This window comes from Dipodomys spectabilis, unplaced genomic scaffold (assembly GCF_019054845.1).
Source record: "Dipodomys spectabilis isolate Male_0828 unplaced genomic scaffold, ASM1905484v1 ptg000214l, whole genome shotgun sequence".
NCBI classification, from domain to species: Eukaryota; Metazoa; Chordata; class Mammalia; order Rodentia; family Heteromyidae; genus Dipodomys; species Dipodomys spectabilis.
In genome coordinates this window covers 487,927-500,162 of record NW_024870891.1, presented here as the reverse complement: position 1 = coordinate 500,162, position 12,236 = coordinate 487,927, and the positions used below count along the sequence as shown (strand labels likewise).

Here is a 12,236-nt window from a genome sequence, read left to right as displayed (position 1 = left end):
TTGACATTTTGTTCTATGTTGAGCGTGCAACATTATTGCTATATTGTTTGTTATTATTTCTGAAAATCGGCAGGTATACTTAAAGAATTACATTCATATTATCCATTATAGAAGGAAGAACAACTAAAAGAGTAACCACTACTAGGAAGAACAACTCCTACTTACTTAGATATATTCGTATGTAAGGCCAATGTTGTCCCCTGTATCCTCATGTTGTACATTACAACTCTATACCTGGTCATAATGTATATCTAGTATCTTATGCATTGTGAACTAAATGCCCCAGAAGTTCCACTTCGCTTTACTTTTTTAAAAAAAATTCTGTCTTACTATTTGAGGATGGTGTGTGTGTGTGTGTGTGTGTGTGTGTGTGTGTGTGTGTGTGTATGTGTGTGTGTGTGTGTTTGTGTGTGTGTGTGTGTTTACAAAGATCAGAACATGACATTTTTCTTTATTTCGAATACATCTTTCAGGTCATTGTAAGTTGTAGCTAATGGGAGAAGTCTCTTGTTATTTTAAAGATGAAACAAAAAGATATTTGTGCATGTACCACAGTTGTTTATTAGTATATTTGAACACTGAACTTTGATTTATATCTTGGCTGTTGATGTGAATAATGTGAATAACAATGAACTACAGATATATTTTCGAGTTACCCAGAGAGAAATAATCACATGATTGGTGGTTCAGATGATATTTCAATTATGATTTCTTTAGAAAACTGCATACTACTTTCTACAAGGAGAATACTAACCTGTATTTTGACCAAGAGTGTAGAAAATTTCCTTTTCTTCACACTCTCACCAACACTATTATCTTTTACTTAAAAGGTAATAAAGGCCAAGTTTTTACTATCTTCAGTACCCCAGACTGTCTTAAGACTGAAATCCAACCTCCTAAATGCTTGGAATTACAAACCTTTACCACCACACCTGGTTCCTTTGATTTTTTTTGATAAGAGTTATAATAGATATAAAGTAGTATCATAGTAATTTTGAATTACATTTCTCTAATGACTTCTGCTCACAAAGCATTAAGCCAGCACAGAAGTTGTATTAAACACAACTGGTAAACCCACTGGTGATATAGAGGGGTTTATGGAAAACATGTCTATTCAAACTTTTGTCCATTTTAAATCAAGTTTCTGGTTAATCTCATCTTTAATCTCTGTATACAAAAATAATTAATTCAAGGTAGTAAAAAAGAAAAAATTAAGCAACTCCTAACATTTTTCAATTTTCAATAACATGATATTGCTTAAATCATTTTCTGTTTATAATTGAGACTATATAACAATTTAGTTAGACCTGTTACATAGCTATATGTATTTTATTTATTTTACATTGATTGCTCTTTCCAAAGCCTGCATGTCTAATTTTGGTTTCTTTCAGTCTTAAGTAGTTCAGATTTCAATCTGAAGAATAAATGGAAGTAAGCAAACAAAAAAATACAGTTCTTCTCATCTGATAATGCCTCTACAAGAATGAGAAAGAGTTCACCATTCTAAGAACCCTTAATTCTTAAGATAAAATTTGTTATAATGCTAATGTTATTACCATTTCAGTGTTGGGAAAAATTGTAATTAAAGGAAGTAAGTGCATGGCCCAAGACACACAGTGTTGAAGGAGATGAGTCAAATTTTCCAGAAGTCTTTCAGCAATACACAAAAGGTAGATAAATTCTCTCCATTCTCTGATACTCTCAATTCAATATTCATATTGTCCAAGGAATAATAGCATAGCAATTATTGCGAATGGTGATTGTTTTCGGTTACATTTTGTCTTCAACACAGACTGTGTTGGTGACATTGGGTTATCATGAACAGAGCTGAGCTTATAAATTATGGTCCAAAGACATGCAAATTTTTTCTGTCCCATAGTTCCAGTATCGGTTTTAAAAAGTACTAAATATTTTAAATATCATCACTTACTGTATTTTAAGAATTCAAGAATGAAAAAATTCACATATAATCAATCCAAAATGCTTTAAAACTGGGAGATGATAAAACATGCCCCTGTGAAGTAAATTTTCTTCTACTTTTAAAATTATTCTGAAAGCCTTGTGCTGGTTTGTTACACCTGTAATCCTAACTACTTGGGATACCTACTCAGGAGACTGAGATCTGTGGAAGCCAATCAGGGCAAAATAAATTCATGAGATTATTTTTCAAAAATTTTAATGAACCAGCAAAGGGCCAGGAATGGAGATGTAGCTCACATAGTAGCTCACCAATCTAGAGAGAAAGATGTAGCGAGACCTTGAAGCCCTGATTTCAAACTCTGAGCATGCCAACATGCAGAAATGCACACACACTCACTTTTTCAAAATATCTTCATATCAGTATTTTGCATTAATTTCTTTGTCAACGATATTATATGGGTAAAATAGGCAAAATAAACTTCCATCTCAAAACATTTTTATACATTTTTGTTGTAAAAATACTGTACAGAGGGGTTATAGTTACATGATCAAAGTAATAAGTACATTTCCTATCAAGCATTGTTACCTCCTCCTTTGTTTTCCCCCCACCATTGCTTCCCTTCCACCTCCACAAGTACACTCCTCACACCCACAAGCCCCACCCAATGTCCCCAGCCTAAATTATAAAGTTCGTTTTTCAAAATAATGTCTTGTGCATCTATTGTTATACAATGGGTCAAACTGTATTCCTATTTAAGCATGTTGTTTTTTCCATTTCCTTCCCCAAATTAGAGAAGTGTATATACAAGATGCAGATGCACCAACATCAAATAAATTGAAAACGGGGGTTATACTGTTGGGGAGGAACATATAAAAAAATCACATCTTACATTATAAATATGTGAGAAACAACAGCAAAAAAGAAAAACCACTTCTGTCTCTATCTTGGGGGTCATTTAGCTTAACATCAACTTATCTATCATATACACATAGCTTTTTCAACTTTTCTGCTTATTCCAGACATATACTAGTTATTGCAAATAAGGGATACCATGGGACCTATGTTTCTTTGGACTTGGCTTACATCAGTTAATATAATTTTTTTCCAAGTCTTTCCATTTCCTAACAAATTGGGCAATGTCATTCTTTCTGACGGAGGCATAGAATTAATATATATACATATATATATATGTATATATATGTAATATGTGTGTGTGTGTGTACACATATACACACAGAACATTTTCCTTTTTTGTTTTTTAGAACAACTTAGTTTTCCACCTTCATCATTTTTTCAAATGTTTTTCTTGTGATTAAGTGGTTACATAATTTCCCAAATTTCAAAATATTGTGGGATAGTGATGCTTAGTTAAAGTCACAAACACATTCTAACTTTGATGGAGTAAATTGTCTATCATGGTCTACAACATTTATGAGTTCTCTGAGCTTTGCAATAGAGTTATTTCTTCCATATGTATACTTCTTTTGTTTTGAAATATGTACATTTCTTTTGTTTTGCAGAGCATCAGCTGTTCCCTCTTTCCCACTTGTTCCCTCCTTCCCTTCAGTGACAGTGAGTTGCTTATTTCATTTTGGTCAATGTCCATTGCAGCTGATGGATCCAGCTGTTGTATGTTTTTCCCTGATTCCCTCTAGTTCTGTGTCATCTTCCTGGTTTCACTTCAGTGTGCACATTTGATCAGCAGAATGGGGTTATTTAGTAGTGATTCAATCAGATGAGTGGAAGTCCTTGGTTTCTTAAGTGTTGTTAATTTTGTCATATCACCTTACATTTTGGATTTAAAATCCACTTATCACGGAGACCATGTGCTGTTTGTCTCTTTGCTTTTGGCTTACCTCACTCAACATGATTTCTTGTAGGTTGATTGATTTCCCTGCTAATGCAATTATTTTGTCCTTTCTAATGACTGGAAAATATTCCGTTGTGTATAGTTACCACAGTTTTTGGATCCATTCATCTCTGGTGGGACATATGGGTTGTTTTCATATCCTGGCTACTGTGAACAGTGCTGTGATAAACATGGAGGTGCATGTGTCCTTGAATATTGGTACCTGTTGTTCAGGATAGATGCCTAGAAGTGGTATGAGTGGGCCATAAGGAGCGTCAATATTTAGCTTTCTGAGGACTCACCAGACTGCTTTCCAAAGTGGTTGTGTAAGTGTACATTCACACACACACACACACACACACACACACACAAACACACACACACACACACAGAATGTTTTCTTGATCCATTCTTCTACTGAGGGGCATCGGGGTTGGTTCCATATCTTAGCTATGGCAAATAATGATACAATAAACATTGCTGTGGTGGTTGTTTTTGTATGGACTTGTTTGTGATCATTTGGATGAATGCCCAAAAGTGGGATTGCTGTGTAATAGGGGAGCTCTATGTGGAGTCTTTTGAGGAACCTCCAAACTGCTTTCCAAAATGGATGAACAAGTGTACACTCACACCAAGAATGCAATAGGCTTCCCTTCTGGCCACATCCCTTCCAGCATCTGTTGTTTTAAAAATATGGAACGATTCACTAAGTTGCATGTCATCCTTGTGCAGGGACCATGCTAATCTCTGTATGTTCCAATTTTAGTGTATGTGCAGCCAAATTGAGCACAGAACATTTTTTTATATGTAAAGTGTAATTGATTTTCTTAAACTAGACAATTCAACACAAATAAGTTAAAAAGAATTGTGAAATTTTAGAACCATGTATTTCTTACATAAGCACACATTTAAGAATAAAGTCAAGATTGACATGCCAAAAACAAAATAATTCCAGATATTTGTTGTTCATGAGATGTGTAGGAAGAAGAATTCAATTATTCTACACAAGGCACCTGTCATAATGATCATTGCAGCAAATGTTAAGGTTTGTTAAAAGTTTTAATGTTTTAAATATGTTTCATTTTGGGATTTGCTTATATATGGCAAAATCAAGACTGTTCGCAAGTCATAAAATTTTTCGATAAAGTATGTAATTTTTCTGGTAGCATGTACTAGTAAGTATGTACATTTCATAGTTTATAGAAACTTTACTAATGATAAGTTGCAAAGACTGTGTAAAGAAGAAGAGTGAAGAGGTAAAATTTTAAGTACACAGTTTCTGTTAAAACTTTAGGGCTCCCTTACGTTATATGTTTGTGATGAACAAATAATGATATAAGCCACATACAAATGGTGAGATGAACTATAAATAGTAATCTTAGTGGGTAAATTTAAAGGCTACTCATAGCTTTAACCAGATTTAAATGTACAAGAATATGAGAAAATAGTAAAATAAACTGTGTACACTTCAAATACTGAAAACCCTGGTAATTGTTTTCTTTTTTATTTTAGTAATCATTAATATTTAATTATTGTTTTCTTTATTTATAGCATTTTTTCCTTGTTGTAATATAATACAAATTTTTGTGAGTAGTGATTGAGAGGTACTTTGAGAATATTATTGGGATGGCCATACCATATTTCATAGGTGCATGTGAATGTACAAAGAGCAAAACTAAAAACAAAATATTGATTAAAAATTTTATCAAGTAGAGTCTGAATCAGGAGTGTTGATAAATGTCCACACCTAAATCTTAACCCTAAGCTGAAGTAGTGTTATTACAGAATTGAGGCTACAAAATTGTTTTGTTTTGTTATGTTTTGTTTTTTTTTGCTTTGGTTTTGTTGGTTGTGGGGCTTGAACTCTGGGTCTTGGGTACTGTCCCTCAGCTCTTCAGCTCAAGGCTAGCGCTATCACTTGATCCACAACACCACTTTCACATTTTTCTGCTTATGTCGTGCTGAGGCATGAAATCCAGGACCTCATGCATGCAAGGCAAGCACTCTACCACTGAGCCACCTTCACAGCACATGAGAAACTGTGATTTAAAAAATCATCTGAACAATATTTGCTTTCTGCTTTGGGTTATATAATGAAATATGTGAACACATTTTTATATTTTTGTGAATTTTCATACTTCTAAATTTATACTAACTACAGCCAATTTATCCTTTTCAAAGTCAAGAAATATTTCTGAGAGTTTGCTTCTGTGAAGAATGTCTTTGCATTTATAATTTCTTCTGAGTCATTTTTATTTTTTATCAAAATCATTTTATATTTTATGTTGATGAGTTATCATACATCAAATACCTTCAAATATATATGTAGAGTCTCAAGATAGCAGTATGAATATTCTCATAAACCTCTTGTTTATCTGTTACGCACTATAAGTATTATGATATTTTTCTCTCTCTTTCACTCTCTCTCATTTCTGCTCTTTCTCTTTCATGCTCCTTGTCTGCTACTTAGAATTTCTTCTGGTCTACTATTATCCTTCAGGGTCCACTGGTTTTGTGGGAACATGATAAGGACCATCAGTTACCCTTGCATTCTTTAAGAGTTATAACAGTGACGTGAAATTATTCTTTGCCATTCTAAATGGCAAAACAACAGATCTAGGAATTCCTTTTCACTTTTAGTACTATTATAAATTTTATCTCATACGAACAATTGATACTGATAGGATACTTTTAGCCTGGGTCCTAAAAATTCTTTTTCTTTTACAAACAACATTTTTCTTTTATTATCAGTAAGTAACAAAAACAACGCTATCCTATGGAAAGTAGGCTGAAGTTGTTCACAGGGATGAAAAACAAGGTAATGGGGGAAGTGAGTACAAAGGATACACCTCATATAGCACAGATACTTAGAGCAGTTTATCATGTACACTTTGTGATAAGGACAATGCGCTGGGAATTCTAGATTAAATCAACAAACACCTGATATATATGAACATATATTTATGTTTGTATATTTATTTATATATGCATATATGTGTATATCGGCCCATATATGTAAACATGAATGTTACTATACACACAAATACACACATACGTACACACATGTACACATGCAGAAATGGAAAAAGACACATATATAGCAAACATAAGTTTTACTAGTTGTTCAATATGCCTTAGACAGACTGCTTGGAAATAAATGTGTTGAAGATGTATTTGTCTCTAAGAGTTCTTTTACCACTCCTCTTATCTCTTCCAACTTGTAGGTATAGAGATATTCGACTTGAAAAATGCAGTACAAGTGATAGCAAGTCACTCAGAAATCTCAATAAGTATAGGTCATATGATGTCTCCCTGCTCCCCATGGAATCCTTGCTCTTGTAGACACTCTCAACAGCCAAATTAGTAGGACAATATCCTTGTTAAGAATAAAGTTATAAGGCTTTAAATGGCATCGTTCCTTGGGCTCTTTTCCAACAGCCAACATCAATTCTTAAGCAGATGAGTGACTCCTCAGAAGACTGGAGTGCAGGTCAAAATTTAACCAAACCATATGAAATGTCTAAAGTGAGAAATGCTGACTGAGGTTGTGCCGATGTCCTGGCAACGAAAATAAGAAAAAAGAAAGTTTTTTATGTATTAAAATTTGAGAATAATTTGTAACCTGTCAATAAATGTGTAGAACACAATTATACCAGCTCACAAAATATGATGTGCATTTCATTTATGTGCTTTTGGACTTGGAAAGTGTTTTTAAGTGTGTCTACACAAGTAGAATCAGCATGAAACAAGCCAGCATTTCTTCATTTAAGACACAAGGAAAGTATACAGGTTGACCCATTGTAACAATGAGATTTGCAAGATAATATTAGAGGGGGATGTACGGAGGTGTTGGGGATGTGTGAAGGTAAGGAATAGTAGGGGAAAAACAAAGGAGGTTGTAACAATGCTCAATAAAAATGTACTCATTACCTTACTTATGTAACTGTAACCTCTGTGTACAGTTTCTTTACAATAAAATATATATTAAAAACGTACAAGGAAAACTTACTTATAGCAAGTTGTATTTGTAACTCAATATAAGTAAGGTATTGGTTTTAGGAGCACAGGCATATTAAAATTTTGCAAGCTCAAATTCTCTACATAAACACAGTTTATTATTTTCATTAGAATCTGCCCACAACCTAGTGCAGTGTAATTTCTGTGAAAAATTTTACTACATTCTATGTTTGTAATGGAAAATAAAATATTTTCACTATCAACAGATACAAATTTAGTTTAGATAATTTTTGTCTGCATTTTGTGGATGGAATTGCGAGAGCTAATTTGAAAAGCACAAATTTAATCACCAAGAGCTGTCCTCAAGATGTAACAAAGATCTAATACAGCATCATTGAATGGTATGGGACTCTAAGGAGAAGTACTTGAATTGAAACATTATCAGAAAGTGTAAGTACACAAAGACTATTTAGAAATGCAGCTGCTAGATTTCTCATGGAGAGCTTTTATAACATTTTGTGAAACACAGGTCAGAACCTCATGGAAGTGTAGACAATTTTCCTTCACCTTTCTGTCAATCTTGGTCATTATCAATCATAATATAGCTAATCTAGAATAATCTATAATAAGAAAATGCTTATGAGAAGTGGGGGAAGACGGTGGAGAAGAAGCTGGAGGCTAAACAATCTCTCGCATAGAAAGCTATTTTAGTGTTCCAGTGAACAGTACTAGGCTAGAGTATCACACCCAGTGTGCAATCACAGTACAGAGTTTGGCTAGAGAGGGAAAATCCAGGGAAGGAGACAGATCTGAGCAGTTGCTGTAGCCATGGCTGAGGCAGCTTTGGTGGTGGCCATAGCCAACCCGCCATACCTACAACAGAGAGGGTCCAGGACAAAGGCAGCAGACACATTGGATGAGCAGATTCAACTCAACAACAGCAACAACTGAAAAGGAGCAAATGAATTAAACCATCTTAACAGGCCCATATGAAGCATTGAAAAAGAAAAAGCAGTAAGAGACCTCATGTCTAAGAAAAGCCCAGGACCATATGGATTTACAGCAGAATTCTACAAGGCTTTCAAAACAGAGCTCATACAAATACTCCTACAACTCTTCGATGAAATTGAAAGAGAAATCTCAGGACCAAACTAATTCTATGAAGCTATCAAAACCGTCATCCCAAAACCATGCAAGAACTCATCAAAGAAAGAGAATTATACACCCATTACTTTGATGAACATTGATGCCAAACTTCTCAACAAAATTTTGGCCAAACAATTCAACAATTCATCCAAAACATTACATACCATGATAAAACAAGATTCAGTTCAGGGATCCAAAGATGGTTCAATATACACAAATCAATTAAATAACACCACTTTATGATGAAGTTTCTGGATAAACTAGGAATCCAGGGAACATTCCTCAATAAAATAAAGGCTGTATATGACAAACCTGCTGCCAGCATTATACTTAATTGTCAAAAAGTAAAGACATTTCCTCATAACTCAGGAATGAGACAAGGATGTCCACTCTCTCCACTTCTCTTCAATTTACTATTAGCATGCCTAGCTACAGCAATAAGAAAAGATGAAAACCGAAAAGGGATCCAAACAGGGAAAGATGAAGTAAGACACTCCCTCTTTGCAGATGACATGATCTTGTATTTAAAGAATCCCATGGATTCCACTCCCCAATTACTCATGCTGATTCAAAACTATGGCAATGTATCAGGGTATAAAATTAACCCTCAAAAATCAGTGGCTTTTCTGTATGCCAACAATAAGAAAAGCGTGGCTGCAACAGAAAAGCAACTCCATTCTTAATAACCCCACATAAAATAGAATAACATCGAATTAACTTAACCAAAGAAGTAAAGGATCTCCATGATGAAAACTTTGAAAACATGAAAAAGGAAATCAAAACAGAACTTAGAAAGTGAAAAACTCCCTTGATCCTGGATTGGAAGGATTAACATCGTGAAAATGACAATACTTCCCGAGACTATCTACAAATTCAATGCAATACCTATCAATATTTCAATCTCATTCTTCAAGGAAATAGAAGAGGCAATCCAAAAAGTCATATGGAATGATAAAAGGCAGTGAGTAGCATAAGCAATCCTTAACAGAAAGAACAGTGCTGGAGTAATATCAATACCAAATTTCAAACTCTACTACAAAGCCTTAGCAAACAAAACAGCTTGTACTGGCACAAGAACAGACCTCAGGACCAATGGAATAGAATTGAAAACCCAGAAATGAGCCTACAGACCAATAGGTACCTAATCTTTGATAAAGGAGATAAAAAATAGAATGGAAGAAAGACAGCCTATTCAGTAAAAGTGCTGGCAAAATTGGTTAATCACTCATAGAAAACTAAAGCTATATCCTTATATATCATCCTGTACCAAATCAACTCCAAATGTATCAAAGACCTCGGAGTCAAAGCAGACACCCTGAAAACATTACAGGATGGAGTAAGACATACCGTAAATCTCCTGTGTAGAGGCGGAAATTTTCTTAATAGAGACCCAGAAGCACAACAAATCAAAGAAATGTTGGGTAAATGGGATTGTATGAAATTGCAGAGCTTCTGCATGGCAAAGGACATAGCTAGCAAGATCAATAGAAAGCCCATTGATTGGGAGAAGATCTTCGCTAACCATACAATATACAAGGGTCTCATATAAAATATATGTGGAACTCAAAACATTAAATCCCCCAACAACAAATCCTAAAAGAAACAACTTCCCAATAAATAAGTGGACTAAAGACTTCAAGAGAAACTTCTCTGAAAAGGAAAGAAGGAAGGCCAACAGACACATGAAGAATTGCTCAACCTCCCAAGCCATAAAAGAAAAGCAAATCAAAACAACATTGAGATACCACCTCAAGCCATTTAGAATGGATATAATAGAGAAGTCTAATAACAACAGATCCTTGAGGGGATGTGGCCGGAAGGGAACCTTACTCCATTGTTGGTGGGAGTGAAACTTGTTCAACCACTTTGGAGTAGTATGGAGGTTCCTCAAAAGATTCCACCTAGAACTTCCCTATGACCCACCAATCTACCTTTTGGGCATTTACCCAAATGATCACAAACAAGACCATACTAACGCTACCAACACAAATATATTTATTGCAACATTATTTACCATAGCTAAGATATGGAATCAACCCAGAAGCCCCTCAGTAGATGGATGGATCGAGAAAATGTGGTATTTAACCAAGTCCTAATCTTAGAGAGGGAAATGGTTTGGATAGAATGATAGGAGAGAGATTACAAAAAAAAGAACAAGAAAAAATGGAAAAACCAAAATTTAAATTTAAGTAGTGAAACACTTAAAAATTATGTAAGTTTAAACAAATGATATTGAGAGAAGAAAAGGATAAGATGAGAAGAAGGGATGGATTGAAAGGAGAAATGAAAACTAAAAAATAAAAATTCTTAAAATTAGTTACTTGAAAATTATATACATATAAAGAGATAATACTGCTATTAAAAATTTAACCCTAAGAGGTTGTGAATTGAGTAATAAATTTCTGGATTAAATGTGTACACAATGGGGTATAAGGTCTAATAATCAACGACAGGTATATATCTGGGAATGAGCCAAACAGCAATTTTGTCACGCAAAAAAAGAAAAAGAAAAAAATGAAAAGAATACGTAAAAAGGACCAAAAATTCAGAGGAGATAAAAAACGCATGTGCACACACACACACACACACACACACACACACACACACACATACACACACACGTATACACCTACAATAAACATTATGGGAGGAAAATAAGATTAATAGAAAGCAATTTTTAAAATTAAAATTTTTTTAAATGGTTCAAATAAGAGTTCTTTGATTGCAACAATGAGATGTACAATTCACTATGTAGAAAAACCAAATTAACAACTTTGGTGGGGGGTGGGGGAGGAGCCGGTGTGGGAAGGGGAGAAGTATGGGAAGGGGTGGGAAGGGGAAACAACAAGGAGGCAAAAACGCTTGATAAGAAATATACTTGTTATCTTGCCCATGTAATTGTAACACCTCTGTACTGTATTCTCACAATAAAAAAATAAAATTGAATTTAAAAAAGAGTTCTTTGATTTTTTTTTTGGGGGGGGGAATGAGGGCAATGAGATGATTGTGTATCTCCCATGTCCATAACCAGTCTCTTGGTGGAGTCTCTGGTCTGCTTGTGGTGTTTGGTATTCCTGTAGCTTGATTGTTTTCTTAAGTCAGTTTGTTTGAGCAGGCAGAAAAATGCTTTGCCAATCCCATTGTCTTGTGATCCTCCTCCCAGGCTAGTTCAGTCGGAGGTAGATTTGCTTTGAGTATCCCAAAAGAGGGAGATGGGAGTTTCCTTTAGTTTGGAGATGCTGTGATGAGACTAGGTTATGGGTAGAGTTGAGGCCTTTCAGCAATCAGTAGCTTTTCCTTGTTGGGCTAGCTCCTGAGACTCTCAGAGAGCCCAGCTTGGAGCCATTCTCAGGGTTTATGTTT

The 12,236-nt window shown here is 34.7% G+C and overlaps 1 non-coding gene across 1 annotated transcript; it reads right to left on the bottom strand.

Annotated features, from left to right (window-relative positions):
• Positions 1 to 4,457: 4,457 nt before the first annotated feature.
• Positions 4,458 to 4,560, bottom strand: LOC122122674. The gene has a single exon (XR_006150200.1). It is a non-coding gene; the product is annotated as a U6 spliceosomal RNA (small nuclear RNA).
• Between the last annotated feature and the right edge of the window lie 7,676 nt (positions 4,561 to 12,236).